The sequence below is a fragment of the Mobula birostris genome, chromosome 6 (genome assembly GCF_030028105.1).
Source record: "Mobula birostris isolate sMobBir1 chromosome 6, sMobBir1.hap1, whole genome shotgun sequence".
Classification (NCBI taxonomy): Eukaryota; Metazoa; Chordata; class Chondrichthyes; order Myliobatiformes; family Myliobatidae; genus Mobula; species Mobula birostris.
In genome coordinates, this window is record NC_092375.1 from 173,964,905 (window position 1) to 173,981,567 (window position 16,663).

Sequence of the window (16,663 nt, forward strand, 5' to 3'; positions counted from 1 at the left end):
ATTGTTCCTGTGATGCTGAACAAATCTGCTATGTATAATTCTTATTCTTGAAACTTTTGCTTTCTGTAGCTGTATGAATTCCAGAAAGATATGCTGCCAGTGTTCCAATTTTTATTTTTCAAGCTTACCAGTTTGAGTATTATCTGGACTGAGTTACAGATGTCAATTTTTTTCCCCTTTTTTAAAAGAAAAACATACTAATTATTTTGCTTCCTTTGGCACTTTACAATGAATACCTATGATTACACTGACAGAATTAATAACAGGACAAAATTGAATATTATTCATTTGCTCAGCACTGATAATCCAGTCAATTTAATGGAAGGATTCAAAAATATTTATAGTCCAACTCAATTTTTCATTTGATTGGAATTCCATAGTTTTTACCTAGTTTGGCACTTTCTATTTGTACTTAAATGTGCATTTATTTTCTTTCAGTTATATTACTATTCCCCAATATTTATTGTAACTATTATGGAGAAAATGAATACTTTATCACTGAAAGATGAACACATTGGAATCAGGATTGGTATTATTTAAATAATTTTCTGAGTGATTGACTCTTTTATCCAACAAATAATTATGGATTTTTCTTCGAAACTGGGATCTGGTTGATAAACAGCAATTGTTGCTCTCAAAAGACAGAAAATTACTATTGGGCTAAGTTGTTAATAGAGGATGTTTGTAACAGAATGAAATACTATATTAGACACAATGCGCAAGAACATATTTTACCACCGAGATACTCTGCAAACAAAACAAAGTGGACCTGATTTTATCAACCATTATGGTATGATTTTTAAAAATGTAAACTATGCTGTGCAATCTGTTCTTTTTCAGAAAGGATATGACCAAATGAAGGTGCATTGAAGGAATATCAATCTAGTTATTGTACACCTTTTGAATAAGAATTTTGGTAAACTCCACCACTTTGGTAATGTGGCTATGAATAGACTATATACTGCAATTGGACATCAGGATGTGGCATTAGATGACCAAAATTAATTAACAAGCCTTATTTTTCTGAGAGTGCAAATTAAATTGACAGCCTATTGGTTACATCTGTTAAGCAGAATTTATAAATATGAAGGTAATTAGAATAGACATTACTGATCAAATGCTGCATTCAAATGTTACAATGCTTTCTCCTAAGTGGTCAAATGAGCCTGGTACACTATATTTAATAAGAGTTAGACGGATCTGTGAAACTGTTTCCCTTCTGCAGTTCTAGTTAACCTTTTTTTTTAAAAACCTAGAGATGATTTCTACAGCATATTTGCCCAGGTAATGCCAGTAGAGGAGGAGTAGATTGGTTAATGCATAGATGACCGGGTCAGAGTAAGCATGCCTTGTAACTAATGGACCATGGTTCAGTTTTTGACTTTCAATTATTTTAAGATTTCTGTAATGAGCTAGAGGAGGGGGCAGAGTGTATTGTATCTAAGTTTGCCAATGACATTGAAACAGGAGACACGACATGTAATGACAATATTGCAACACTGCAAAATGATGTGCAGCTAGGTTGAGTGGGTGGACAAGATCTTGGCAAAGTGAGCTTAATGTGGTAAAATGTGAGGTCATACATTAAGTGGAATTTAAAGGCAGATTATTATCTAAATGGAGAAAGATTGCAGATAATGAAAATAAAGACACCTCTATGTTCTTGTCCATCAATTGCGAAACATTAGCTGGAAGCAATGGACTTTAATGCAAAAGGATTTGAATTCAGAAATGGCAAAATATTGTTATAATTATGCTAGGAGTTTTGCATCATCAGAGCATTTTGTGCCTGTTGTTATTGAAGTTGCCACACTGCATTGTATATTGCAATGCTCTTGTTTTCTCAGATATGGTGTTCTTGATTGGAAATGGTAGAATTTCACATTTCTCTAATGTTACTAGTGGCTGTGGCCAGTTCTAGTAACAATTGTCCCCTCTGAACAAACTTATTTATTCCGTGTTTGATCTCAAGATGTGTCCTTTTCTCTTGCTTTAATGATCTTCATTCTTCCCTGTCAACAGTTCAAAAGGAGAGAAGTGGGTTGTCAGTTGCAACTGCAGTCCTTTCTCTTTGCTGTCAAGGTATCAGACAAAATATAGATTTGAATAGTAAAGCTCGCAATTATAAAAAAAAACTTCTAAGTTATGAAATTGAGCTTGGGTATAATTAAAGAAAGCATAATATTATAATCCAAAGTTAAGTAATAATTAATATTAGAAAATGAATTTCAGATCCCAGATCTGCTAACACCATTTACATGGGGGGGATTCTTTTCATGGACCCTGCACCTGGTTACATCTGGTGCATGGTCTAAGATTAGCAATTTAACAGTGATTATAGAACTAAGGATGCAATTGGAGAGAATAAGGAGCACCAGGCACTCGAACACCAGGTTAGGAAGTGGAGAAACAGGAGGTAGGTGTCATGAGCACTAAGAGCAGGCAGGATCAAGGTAATAGACACAAAGAGATCAGTGTGGAGTATGCTAATTTTCTTTGGCATTTCAAGATGAAGAAGGAAGTAGTGTTGTGCTCTCCAAAAAACATAAAGGTGGATTCGTCACCAGGGCTGGCTGGGGTATGCCCCTAAATTATTGAGGTGGGTAAGAGATGAGACTGCTGGGCCTTGCCCAATATTTTCGTGTCCTCTCTAGCCACAGGAAAGGTCACAGGGGAATGGCAAGTAGCTAATGTTATTTCTTTCTTTTTTCCAAGAAAGGAAATGGGGAGAATTCTAGAAACTATGGATTGGAGTGTCTCATATCATTAATAGGGAAGTTACAGGAGGGGATTCATAGAGATAGGATTTATGAGCAATTGTAAAACCATGGCCTAATTACAGATAGTCAGCATAGCTTTGCGCAAGGCAAGTTGTATCTTGTAACTAGTGTATTTATTTTTAAAGGAGGTGACAAAAGTGATGAAGCTGTAAATGTTGTCTACATAAATTTTAGTAAGACATTTGCAAGGTCTCTCATGGGAGGCTCTTTCAAAAGATAAAGATGTGATCTGAGAATGGGTGAATTGGCTATTTAGCTTCAGAATTAGAAGACGGAAGGTAGTGGTTGATGAGACTTACTGCAGCTGAAGGTCTGCGACTAATGGTGTTTCACAGGGGTCTGTACTGGGATGCCTGAAGATGGGTGGTGTTGTGGGTAGCACAGGAGGTTCTCAAAGTAATCACCAAGATGTACATCAGTTGCAGATGTGGGTGGGGAATTAGCAAATGGAACTTAACCTGGTGAAATGTGCAATAGTGCAGTTTGGGGGATCTGTGTAAAGGGATGGGTGGCATCCGTTAGTCTCGCGAGACCATGGATCTGCGCCTGGAAAGTCTTGCTTCAGTCTCTCCAGGACGCAGGCCTGGGCAAGGTTGTATAGAAGACCAGCAGCTGCCCATGCAACAAGTCTCCCCTCTCCACGACACCGATGTTGTCCAAGGGAAGGGCAAGGGCTGATACAACTTGGCATCGGTGACATCACAGGAGTTGCCAGAGCGAGGTTGAAGGCAATGTCGGACTGTCTTAGGGACTCCAGCTCCGGATTTGTCCTCAGGGTTTACTCCCGGAGCCTTTCCCATAAGTGGGTATGGCCGCAAGGCAGCGGAGTTTGAAATCAGAGTTTTTCCTCTCAGATGGACTGCCTTTCCAGGCTGACGAGCTCCATCTACCCGAAGCGCTGCTTTTAAGGCACCAGGACCCGACTTCACCCCTTCTCCTGTCAGTAGAAACAGTTCCACCGGGCTTAGAGGCTAAGCCACAGGAGATGGACTTGGTTGTCAGAGGCTATTTGAGGTGCATGCCGTGAGGAGCACTTTTAGGTAGTGGGAGCTTGTCCCCACTACCACTCCTCGGCTTGACAACCAGAGACAGGACAGAGTTAATTGCTGTGCAGAATGATCTTGGGGTCTAAATCTGTTATGGCCATGCACTTTGGTAGAAGGAATAAAGGTGGACATAGAACATAGATCATAGAACATAGAAAACATATAGCACAATACAGGCCCTTCAGCCCACAAAGCTGTACCAAACATGTCCCTACCTTAGAACTACCTAGGCTTTACCCGCAGCCCTCTATTTTTCTAAGCTCCATGTAGCCATCCAGGAGTCTCTTAAAAGACCCTATCGTTACCACCGCTGCCGGCAGCTCATTCCACGCAGTCACCACTCTCTGCGTTAATAAAAAAAAAACTTACCCCTGACATCTCCTCTGTACCTACTTCCAAGCACCTTAAAACTATGCCCTCTCATGCTAGCCATTTCAGCCCTGGAGAAAAGCCTCTGACTATCTACACGATTAATGCCCCTCATCATCTTATATACCTCTATCAGATCACCTCTCATCCTCCGTCGCTCCAAGGAGAAAAAGCTGAGTTCACTCAACCTATTCTCATAAGGCATGCTCCCCAATCCAGGCAACATGCTTGGAAATCTCCTCTGCACCCTTTCTATGGTTTCCACATTCTTCCTGTAGTGAGGTGACCAGAACTGAGCACAGTACTCCAAGTGGGGTTTCACCAGGGTCCTATATAGCCACAACATTACCTCTCAGCTCTTAAACTCAATCCCACGATTGATGAAGATCAATGCACCGTATGCTGCCTTAACCACAGAGTCAACCTGCCCACACTGCCAAGGAGTCTTACCATTGATACTATATTCTGCCATCATATTTGACCTACCAAAATGAACCACCTCACACTTATCTGGTTTGAACTCTATCTGCCAATTCTCAGCCCAGTTTTGCATTCTATCAATGTCCTGTTGTAACCCCTAACTGCCCTCCACACTATCCACAACACCCCCAACCTTTGTGTCATCAACAAATTTACTAACCCATCCCTCCACTTCCTCATCCAAGTCATTTATAAAAATCACAAAGAGTAGGGGTCCCAGAACAGATCCCTGAGGCACACCACTGGTCACCGGCCTCCATGCAGAATATAACTCATATACAACCACTGTCTGCCTTCTGTGGGCAAGCCAGTTCTGGATCTACAAAGCAATGTCCCCTTGGATCCCATGCCTCCTTACTTTTTCAATAAGCCTTGCATGGGGTATCTTATCAAATGCCTTGCTGAAATCCATATACACTATATCTACTGCTCTTCCTGCATCAATGTGTTTAGTCACACCCTCAAAAAAAAAAAAAAAAAAAAAAAAAAAAAAAAAAAAAATTAAATCAGGCTTGTAAGGCACGACCTGCCTTTGACAAAGCCATGCTGACTATTCCTGATCATATTATGCCTCTCCAAATGTTCATAAATCCTGCCTCTCAGGACCTTCTCCATCAACTTACCAACCACTGTAGTCTATTTTCTAAATGGGGAGGGGGAAATTCAAAAATCAGAGATCTAAAGGGACTTGAGAGGTCTTGTGCAGGATTCCCTAAAGGTTAACTTTTCAGGTTGAGTCAGTGGTAAGGAAGGCAAATGCAATGTTAGCAATCACTTTGAGAGGACTAGAATAAAAGAGCAACAATTTGATGCTTAGGCTTTAAGTTATTGTGAGCAAATTTTTGGGCCCTTTATCTAAGAAAAGGTGTGCTCTCATTGGAGAGGGTCCAGAGGAGCTTCAGGAGAATGGTTCTGGGAATGAAAGGGTTAATGTATCAGGAACTTTTGATCACTCTGGGCTTGTAATAGCTGGATTTTGGAAAAATGGGGGAGGGGAAGAGAGGGGATTTTCATTGAAGCATATTGAAAGGCCTAAACAGAGTGGATATGGAGAGGTTGTTTCCTATAGCAGGTGAGTCTAGGGCTAGAGGGCACAGCCTCAGAACAGAGGGATGCCCATTTAGAACAGAGTTGAAGAAGGCTTCATCTGAGGTAATGCATTTAATTCTGAGTCTCTCCATTATAGGAAGGATGTGGAGACTTTGGAAAGGGTGTAGAAAAGTTTTACCAGGGTGCTATCTGGCATAGACGGTATGTGCTCTTAGGAGAGGTTAGACTAATAGGAGTTGCATAATCTTGAGCAACAGAGGCTGAGGGGAGTGCTGATAGAGGTTTATAGGTTTAGGAGAGGCATAGAGTAGACATCCAGTATCTTAAGGTTGAAATTTCTAATACCAGAGGGGGTATGCATTTATGCATTTAAATCTAAGTCACAACTTTGAATTCTGATGCTCCTTCACTAGTGTTTAAGCATTTTCTGTCTTGATGCTAGCAAACGAGCCTTTTCATTTCTAGACATAACATTAAATCTCTGGTAATCACTAGGAAAATAAAATCAAAAGACAATATAGGAATGATTTGTTCTGTATGAGGGACAGTGCTGAGAATTATTGAGGTTGGGAAACACTGAACATAAGAAGTATTGCTATCTGTTCTTCAAACCAGAGTAGCTAGTCCAGCAAGAGTAATCCTCTAGTCTTTACACAGGATCATTTTCCTTGGGTCCCAGCAGCTTTTGACTTTAATTAGTTTTAATTCTGTGATTTGATCATTCTCTGCCCTTCAAGCCAGTTTCTCACTGTAATGCCCTGAATTGTTTGGCCTTGCTGCATTTACTTCCTTTTTGGTGATCAAAAGCAAAGATTTTGTTCCCACCAAATTGTTTACTAATTTTTGTTTTAGAAATCAGGCCTTGAGAATTAATAATTGCACATTATCACAAAGCAATCTTTTTTCTGATAGAATATAGCAGGTCATGGTCAAGCTGTTATCTCAGGAAACGGAAAGATAATTTTTTTTTCCTGGGACTGATTTAGGTGATTCACCATAACTGAAAGTTCCAAAAGTTGTTTTCTGTCTTCTCCGTATCTCTAATGGCAGAATATCACACTAAGCTTGCCATGTTCTCTCTAATTTCACTGTTATTTGTTTATGCTAGCAGAGGGGTGTTGGAAAAATCAGAAGATTTTGTGTTTTAATTGTCGGAAGTATTAAATTTAGCTGGAAATATAGATGTGACGTTGATTTTCAGTTCCAGGCATGCATTGTGCAATATTTTCAGCTACGATGCTCCTAGATCCAGTACTTGACAAGCCATAGTAAAATGCATGTTTCTGCACTACTTTGTAAATATACAAAATGTGTCTTGATTTGTTAGATATTGGCATGATTACAAATCACTAAAGATAATTTAACTATCAACAATCTTTTTCCTTTAACTAGAGTTAGTTGTACAAGGATTAACATTGTGACACCATAGGAGCTTTGCACTTAGCTCCTATTAATTGTACTTTGTTAAGACCATAAGACATAGGAACAGAATTAGGCCATCTGGCCCATCAAGTCTACTCTGCCATTCAAAAGACAATGTAGGAATGATCATGGCTGATCCTTTTTTTCTATCTCCTTCTCAACCCCAGTTCCCAGTCTTCTCTCCATAACCTTTGATGCCTCGTCCAATCAAGAACCTATCAATCTCTGCCTTAAATACACCCAAAGACCTGGCCTCCACAGCTGCACGTCGCAACAAATTCCACAAATTCACCACCCTTTGGCTAAAGAAATTTCTGCACATCTCTGTTTTGAAAGGGCGTCTCTCTATCCTAAGGCTCTGCCCTCTTGTCCTAGACTCTCCCACCATGGGAAACATCCAAACATCCTTTCCACATCTACTCTGTCTTGGCCTTTCAACATTCAAAAGGTTTCAATGAGATCCCTCCCTTCATTCTTCTAAATTTAGGATCTATTGATACATAAATCTATCAGCCCAAAAGATTCACTGTGGTAATTCAGTGACTGACAGGTTGAGCAAATTATCTTTATCCTCCCTGGTTTATGGAAAACTAATTGGTGAACCATTGAGATGTGAAAATGATGAACACTTTATTTTCTAATTATTTTTAAAATTTTAATGTAGGTTAGATTTGTTTTTAACATTTTGCAAAATATTAGTATTTTGGGTTATCAAGGAATTTTAATTAATCAATTTCATGTCCCCACAACTAAATTAAAACAGTAGTATTAACAAATTACAAAGCAATTCAGCTTTTACAATGATGTTTCTTGGATGAAATATACATTTACTTTATTGTAAAACTGTTAGTGTTTTGTCCCATTCTTCCCCAAGGAAATAATTAATGAATTCAGGAGAGGGAAACCAGAGTCCATGAGCCGGTCCTCATTAGAGGTTGAAAGGTGAAGAGGGTCAGCAGCTTTAAATTCCTAGGTATTGTTATTTCCGAGGACCTGTCCTGGGCCCAGCATTTAAGTGAAATAATGATTGCTTTCTTTCTTGCTGCTGCCATCAAGGAGAAATGTACAAGAGCCTCAGGACTCGCACCACCAGGTTCAGGAACAGTTATTACCCCTCAACCATCAGGCTCTTGAACCAAGGGGGATAATGTCACTTGCCCTATCATTGCAATGTTCCCACAGCCTATGGGCTCACTCTCAAGGAATCTTCATCTCATGTTCTTGATATTTATTGATTATTATTATCATTATTTATCCTTTTTGCATTTGCGCAGTCTTCTGCACTTTAGTTGAATGCCCTAGTTGGCCAGACTTCCATTGATTCTGTTATGGTTAATATTCTACAGGATATTACTCATTTTCTTGTGGGCATACTCAATAAATCTGTCGCTTGAGTAAGCCCACAAGAAGATGAATCTCAGGGGTGTATATGGTGACATACATGAACTTTTTATTTACTCTACTTGCATTTTTCACTCATAAGTTTGGGAAAAAATAGTTTTCCAAAGTATTTCTTTCAGGGAGGGTGGTTAATATTTTCTGGTAAAAATATAATGTTGACTGTTTGTTCATTTCTGTAGATACTGCCTGGCCTGCTGTGTTCCTCCAGCCCTTTGTATGTGTCTTGCTCTGGATTTCCAGCATCTGCAGATTTTCTTGTACAAGGAGAGTGCACAGTAAAGAAAGATAGCAATGGGATAGCTGAGCTAGAGATGGGAGGAGTCAACTGATAGCCCATAGCTTTCAATTGTTGCAGGTTCATCAAAGAATGTTATTTTGTTTTATTGGAGCAGTGGTTACTTTGAAAATATTATGGGTGGGGCATTTGAAGCATCTCGTACAAAACATTGTGTAACAATGCAATTATCAAATTATTTGTTTAAACAGCAGACATTTTGATGTTTGGTGAGGTCTGGAAGAACTTGGTGATACCATTGAACAACTAAAGTGACAACATTAATTTTATAGAGAAAACGTAGAGGAGATTTACAAGGATGTTGCCTGGATTGGAGGATGTACCTTATGAGAATAGGTTGAGTATACTTGGCCTTTTCTCCTTGGAGCAACAGAGGATGAGAGATGACCTGATAGAGGTGTATAAGATGAGAGGCATTGAATGTGTGGATAGCCAGAGGCTTTTTCCCATGGCTGAAGTGGCTAAATGAGGGGGCTTAGTTTTAAGGTGCTTGGAAATGGGTACTGAGGGGATGTCAGGGGTAAATTTTTTCACATAGAGTGGTGGATGTGTGGAATGCACAGCAGGCAGCGGTGGTAGAGGTGGATACAATAAGATCTTTTAAGAGCCTCTTAGATAGGTACATGGAGCTTAGAAAAACAGCACTAGGGAAATTCTAGGCAGTTTCTAGAGTAGGTTACATCCTTGGCACAACATTGAGGGCCGCTAATGTGCTGTAGATTTCTAAGTTCTATATGGGGTCCCAGAGAAAGAACACATTTTTGAAAGCATAATCTGGACCAAAATTTTGGTTTAAGATCTCATCCTGGCCATTATAGAAACTCTTTAGAACCTTGATTAATGGTAGGATTAATGGTAAATGCCATGGCATTTTTTTTTTAAAAAGTTTGGGGGCCCCATGCTTTGGTGCTTGACTGAGCTGATAAATGTTTCACAAAACCCATCAGAATGAAGATTTGTGCTCTGTTCTTTTAAAAAAAAACTCTAGTTTATTCAATCGAATATTGCTGAAAATTGATGCAAGGCCCAGCTGTATTTATGGCTGACACTGAATGTTGCTTCCTCTGCTCGGGCAGCTAAAGTGATGGTATAACTTGTTTTTTTTTAAAAAAAAAAGCAATGGGAGGAACCAAGGTGAATCCAGATATTTGTAGGAAAGAGATTAAGAAGCAGGATCTCAGTGGGAGTAAACTCTGGTAACTGTGATTTACACCAGTGGGTGTAACCTAGGAAAATAAAGCAAGTGACAGCATGGATGGAGAGTTGTTGGAAGGAGGGAGGGCTTTAAATTCCTGGTGCACTGCGACCAGTTCATTGGGAAATGAGCCTTGCATAAGCCAAGCATGATGAATTTCTGTAAAGACTGGACCTGTATTCTGAGGAGTTTGTTTGCTGCTTCTGTTGAAGTAGCTAAAATTAACTTGACAGTGAGATTCAACTCTGAGTTCAGATTAGAAGGGAGAAAAGATGAACTAGAAGTAGAAGGCAGAAAAATAACTTGTTTACTTTGCCTTTCACAAGGATTGGAAAATGGATAGAAATGAAGTCAGCCTGTTATATGCCTAAAAGCAAGGAGATTAATGAAAAGGGAAGATTACTTCATGGCTCTGAAAGACACAGGAAATGTATTTTGACTATGCTTGAAGCATGGCTAAAAGAGGGGCAGGAAAGTTTACATTCCTGGTGACAGGGTTTTCAGATGTAAAAAAAGTGGGAGGGAACAAAGGAGGGGAGTGGTGATATTGTTGAAAGGAACAATTACAGCTGTGAGAAGGGATGATATGTTTGAAGGATCATTGATTGAGCTTGTATGGGTTGGATAAAGAACAAAAAGGGTCTTTCATACCATTGGGAATGTTCAATAGACTTTCAAACAATTAGAGGGTGTCAGAGGATCAAATCAGTGAGCACAAAAACACTTGATCAGTAATAGAGGGGAAATTCATTTACTCTAATATTAACTGGGATACGGTGAGTGGTCAAAGTAAAGAAGGCTCAGAATTCCCAATTATGGAGGAATTTTTTTCAGCCTGATAAGAGGGAGGAATTTTGGATTTAGTTTTTTGAAAGTGAAGCTAAACAGGTGGAAGGGGTATCAAGGGAAAGCATTTTTTGTAATAATAATTTTGTTAGATTCAACAGTCATGAAAAAGATAAATTAGAAACAAATGTTCAATCTAGACTGAATGTGAGGCCAATTTTACTGAAATGAGGAGTGACATTGCAGAAAAGTATATAAAACAGCTAATGTAAGATAAATCTGTCTCGGAGCAAGGAAAGACACGGGGAAGAGTTTCAGATAGTGACTGAGACTGTCAACTTACAGCTGACAAGGTGCACGGAAGGTAAGACAAAGTAAAACAAAATTGTTTGTATGCCACTGAGAACTTGATGAAACAAAGCCTGGAAATGTTTAGCAAAATCTATAGGAGTGAATTGAAAAGGAAAATTATGAAAGCACTATGGAAAAATATTGCCAAGTATAATCGTAGAAAATTCATAATGTAAGGAAGCATTATGGCTTATTACAAAACAGAAAGCTAACCTGAGTTAAAGAATGCAGTTAAGGTTCTGATGAACTTATTGCCTAAAAGTGGTGTTTCACGGGGGTCAGTTTTGGGACCGACTCTTTTTGCATTATGTGTCAATGATTTAGTTGATGGAATTGTATGGCCTTGTTGCAAAGTTTGCAGATGATACACAGATGGGTGGAGAGGCAGGTAGTTTTGAGGAAATAGAGGCTACAGAAGAACTTGGACAGATTAGAAGAATGGGCAAAGAAGTGGCAGATGGAATACAGTGTCACAAAGTGTATGATCTTGCACTTTGGAAGAAATTAAAGGGTTTACTTTTCTAAATGGAGAGAAAATACAAAAATCTGAGGTGCAAATGGATTTGGGAGTCCTTGTGCAGGATTCCCTGAAGGTTAATTTGCAGATTGGGTCTATGGTGAGGAAGGCAAGTGTGATGGTAGCATTCATTTCCAGAGGACTGGAATTTAAAAGCAAGAATGTAATGTTGAGACTTTATAAAGCACTGGTGAGGCCTCATGTGGAGTATTGTGAGCAGTTTTCTGCCCCTTATCTTAGAAAGGATGTGCTGAAACTGGAAAAGGTTTAAAGAAGGTTCACAAAAATGATTCCAGGATTGAATGGCTTGTCATATGAAGACTGATGCCTCTGGGCCTGTATTCACTGGAACTCAGAAGAATGAGGGGTGACCTCATTGAAACCTATCAAATGGTGAAAGGCCTTGACAGAGTGGATGTGGAGAGGTTGGCGGGAGAGTCTCGGACCAGGTGACACAGCCTCAGAATTGAGGGGTGTCCTTTTAGAAAGGAGATGAGGAGGAATTTCTCTTGCCGGAGAGTAGTGAATCTGTGGAATTTGCTGTCACACGCAGCTGTGGAGGCCATTTTTTTGTGCATATTTAAGGCAGAGGTTGATAGATTCTTGATTGGTCAGGGTATGAGGGGATACTGGGGAAGGCAGGAGACTGGGGTTGAGAGGAGAAATGGATCAGTCATGATGAAATGCAGAGCAGACTCAATGGGCCAAGTGGCTGCACTCTGCTCCTAGTCTTGTAGTGTTATTCCCAGAAGAAGGGGATTTTGTTAATATTGTCATTGAAGTGTGAAATATTTGATAAATATAAAAAAGGGAAATTTTCCAAAACATTTTGAAAATGGCAAACATGCAGACAGATGAAAGCCTATTAAAAGGAGAAAATTACAAAGGCTCCAACAACAATTTTTCTATCCTCATTGGTTCCTGGAGTGGTGCAGAGGACAGTACAAGTCCTAATGTTGTACTATTCTTTAATAAAGGCATCCATGAGTCTTGCAAGACCATGGATCTGCATCTGGAAAGTCTTCACTCTCCAGGGCGCAGGCCTGGGCAAGGTTGTATGGAAGACCAGCAGCTGCCCATGCTACAAGTCTCCCCTCTCCACGACACTGATGTTGTCCAAGGGAAGGGCATTAGGACCCATACAGCTTGGCACCAGTGTCGTCGCAGAGCAATGTGTGATTAAGTGCCTTGCTCAAGGACACAACACGTTCCCTCGGCTGGGGCTCCAACTCACGACCTTCAAGTAGCTAGTCCAATGCCTTAACCACTTGGTCACGTCCCCACACCTCCTTTAATAAGCAAGGGTTAATTTAAGTAATTAAAGGCCTTTAGTTAACTTTGGTGCTATCAAAGTAAATGTATCAATTCTGAAGGATAGTAAAAACTTTCATGTAGAAATTCTTGGATCATTTCATAGATGTTCAGTTGCTGCCTGTTGAGTATTCCAAGCATTTTCTATTATATTTCAGATATACAACTTCTGCAGCTTTCTGATGTTTAAATAAGTTAGTGTCAGACTAATGATTGAATTTTTTAAAGGAGATGATGAGGATGGTGGATGAGAGGGGTGTTTTTGATTTGGTCTGACTGGATTTTTTGCAAGGCCTTTGATAAAGTGCCTCATGACAGTCAGTACTCCAGGTTGGCAACCCCTGGCTTAGAGGATACAAGCTAAAATGTGGACAAGTGGAACAAGCTCAGGTAGGAATCGTGGTCAGCCTGGACCATTTGGGTTGAAGGGCCCATTTTGGTGTTGTGTGACTCTGTGGCCAACCAGCATATTTCTCTGGAAGTGAGAGGACACTGACACGCCAGAGGGAAACTTGGGGTCACAGGGGGAACATTGCAGCCTCCACACTGACAGCACCGGATGTCAGCCTTGAATATGTGGCACTGAAATGAGGCAGCAGCACTACCCGCTGCTCCATTTGAGGTACAAGGCAAAGACAAACGTATGCAAGATACTGAGGTGTGAGGGAGCAAAGGGATTCTGAAATGTACTCCATATCTCCATGAATGTAGCAAGGCCAATCACTAATGTGGGTGAAATGCATTGCGGTGCGTTTCTAGATTAGTAGGCAGACTCTACTGAAACTGGAGTGAACATAGCAATTAGTTCTGCTCGCAATATGGCAGGAAAGATGCGATTACCATGAAAAAGGTGCAAAGAAAATATGGACTGGAAATTGTTATTGCAGATCAAGACTGGATAAGCTGGAGAGGTTTTATCTGGAATAACACAGGCGGAGGTGAGACTTGATTACATCAAATAAGATGTACGCATGCACGACCCGCAGACCTGGCGAGTAAAAAGCTGGGTAGCGCATTTGAAACAGCGGGCTGAATGGCCTCTTGCGATGTAACGATTCTACATTCACTTCTGTTAGATGTGATATTTTCCCGTGCACCTCGTGTTTTGATATTCTCAATTAGTTGTATGTTGCGTCGTTTTTCGCGTGCTGGTGGCTGGTGTTCTCTCCCGCTGTCCTTTGCTGTTCGGCTGGTGCTTTGGTGTTTCCTATTGTTTGAGATATCGGGGTTTGATGTCCCCTTCTCTCAGCAGTGCTCTGTTCTGATATCCCCCTTAGACCCTGTGGCTCTGCGTTCCAGTGCAGAAACCTCGTCTTCAGTTTGCCAGACGGTCTGTTTCCTTTGATAGGAAAATACTGTCAAATTCATGTAATTTTTTTTTCCGCTGAAAGTCCGCTGCTTTCCGCAGAAAGAGGACTTGTATTACCTTATAAGGCTGACAGTAGCAAAAACTCGAAGGCGGCCAGAAATATTGTGGGTGCAATAGATCACGGTACTCTGATTCCTTTCTGCATCCCAATTGGACTCCAAGAACACGTTGGGTTAGTTGATCGCGTGTAACTCCTCAGTAAAGCGCAAAGTGTGGACGCTCTCCGCTGGAACCAGCGGTCTCTCGGTAAGTAAAAACTCCTTACTCATTTAACCAGCTATAGCTCATGGACGATGGCTCAGTAATAAACTATTTTAATATTAACAAGTTTGAGTTTGCTTTTTCAAACCAAGGAGACTAGGTATTTCTTTTTCTTAAGAAAACATTGTTTGCGCTCCGCGTTTATTCGAACTCGTGTCAGGAATCGCAGGTGTGGACCTGAGAGTTGTACTGTGCGTGTTCTGATATCCTAGGCTTGAACTGTCAGCTTTAAACATTCAGTAAAGTCGGCAGTTCGATACATTTTCCCCGATTCCAGCTGAAGATTTGTGGAGGTGAACACCGAATGGATCTGGTCGGAACATTGAGATTCCTGATTTGTGTAGAGTACCGCTGCCGGCAGCCCGAGGAGGGGAATTTTGTTTTCTCTCTTGCCCGTTTGTTTCTGGCAGGTCCCGAACTGCTAACCTGTTGCTACCGCAACAAACGCGATCCCGCCGTATTCCACCCACAGTTTTGACCGCAATCGCAAGAACAGTACCGTAGCAGGCAGTGGGTGAAAGTTAGTGTGGCTACTGAACATTGCGTTCTGCACCGGATAGCCAGTCACTGAGAATTTGTGTGTACAGGGGCATCGTGGTGATTAGCGACAGCCAAGGTCAGCCGCCGTCCACTCCCACTGAAATCTTACTGCGCTGGTCTCAAATCTCGGAGCTTTTCGAACCTGCTGGAGTTTCGCGGAGAGGCAGCTGACAGTCAAGAAATTCCTGGTGCGTCCTTCGCTAAAATACAGTGTGTTCAGAGAGGGTTACTGTGTAGCTGAAAGAAAGACCAGGTTTCCTACCAAGTGGCCCTTTCCAGGAAAGTGAGGTTAGCGTTTACTTAAAATGCGGTTTGATAACCGTGAATGTTTCAACAAAGCAGTCGAAACGATTCCATTCGTTTTGTTTATACTTCGCTTGCGGGGGTATAAAACTTCACAGGCTTTATTAAAAGCACATTTGTCAACACTTTGATGGATTCGGTACTCGCTATGAGGGATTTGTCAGTAACTTATTCAGTTCATGGGGGGGTACTAAAGCAGCGCGGACGAATGTAATAGTTTTGTTGGATTTTAACCTTTAATGATACTTGGTAACAATACAACCTCCCTCACCGTCGTTGTTGTAGTGTACTTGCCGCCAGCAAGCCAGAATGGGGTGAATGAAAATCTCATGGAACGTATTAGTCATAGTCATACTTTATTAATCCCGGGGGAAATTGGTCTTCGTTACAGTTGCACCATAAATAATAAATAGTAATAGAACCACAAATAGTTAAATAGTAATAGTATTCTGTTCCCCAAGACAATGAGAGGTTCGGGCGTGCAGAAGGGGCATTAATGTTTCGGAGGATTTTTTAAAAAAAAGTTTTCCCATTTTCCTGTACTAGAGGTTAATACCATCTCGGTTCTTGTACTGAAATTAATAAAGAGACTTAAAAACATTTGAGTCTTCAGCAAAAGAACTTGTATAATCGAATACTGAAGAGATCTTGGATACTGTAAGCAATTGAAAAGCAGTTATGGTGACTGGATTTTTCTTTTCCGACTCGTAGTACTTTTTGAACTTTTCAACATATTTTCGCCTCTCGACTTGACTTCATTCCATTATTCCTTATCTGGGGAGACAGGTGAAGTGCAGTTCCCGGTCTCTCACTCGCTCTCAATCAGCTTCCAAGGGGCGGTCCAGAAACTGGCCGGTCCCCCTCACTGCGAGAGAGCGAATCCTCGCTTGGCCGCTTTCCCGATACAGTATCAGCGTTGCGATCTCGCGCCGGAGCTGTATCCTTCACCCACACGTTTCTGTACTGCATTCTTGCAAAGTCCTTACCTGGGATGTGTATCTGGATTCGGTTTACAGAGAAACGCCCTACTTCTGTGGCAGAACGCATTCTCTTTTGAATTACTATCAGGCAGCTCATTCTTACTGATGGTAAAGGAAGGGTATATTGTTTGTCTTGATGGGCAAATATGAGCAGATTGCTGTTGCAGAGTTCTCAAATGTGAAGATGATAGATACAATTAAGAGGTT

At 40.8% G+C, this 16,663-nt stretch overlaps 1 protein-coding gene across 2 annotated transcripts in view; it reads left to right on the plus strand.

Moving 5' to 3' along the window:
• Nucleotides 1-14,503: 14,503 nt before the first annotated feature.
• Nucleotides 14,504-16,663, plus strand: part of LOC140199600 (myosin light chain kinase, smooth muscle-like) — a 356,925-nt gene continuing 354,765 nt past the window's right edge. Inside the window, exon 1 of one of the 2 annotated variants that reach the window (XM_072261938.1) lies at nucleotides 14,504-14,618. The gene's annotated coding sequence lies outside the window, so the exon portion shown is untranslated. Of the gene's footprint in view, nucleotides 14,619-15,343; nucleotides 15,362-16,663 lie in introns of those variants that run through there. The other variant, XM_072261940.1, reaches the window with a different exon arrangement.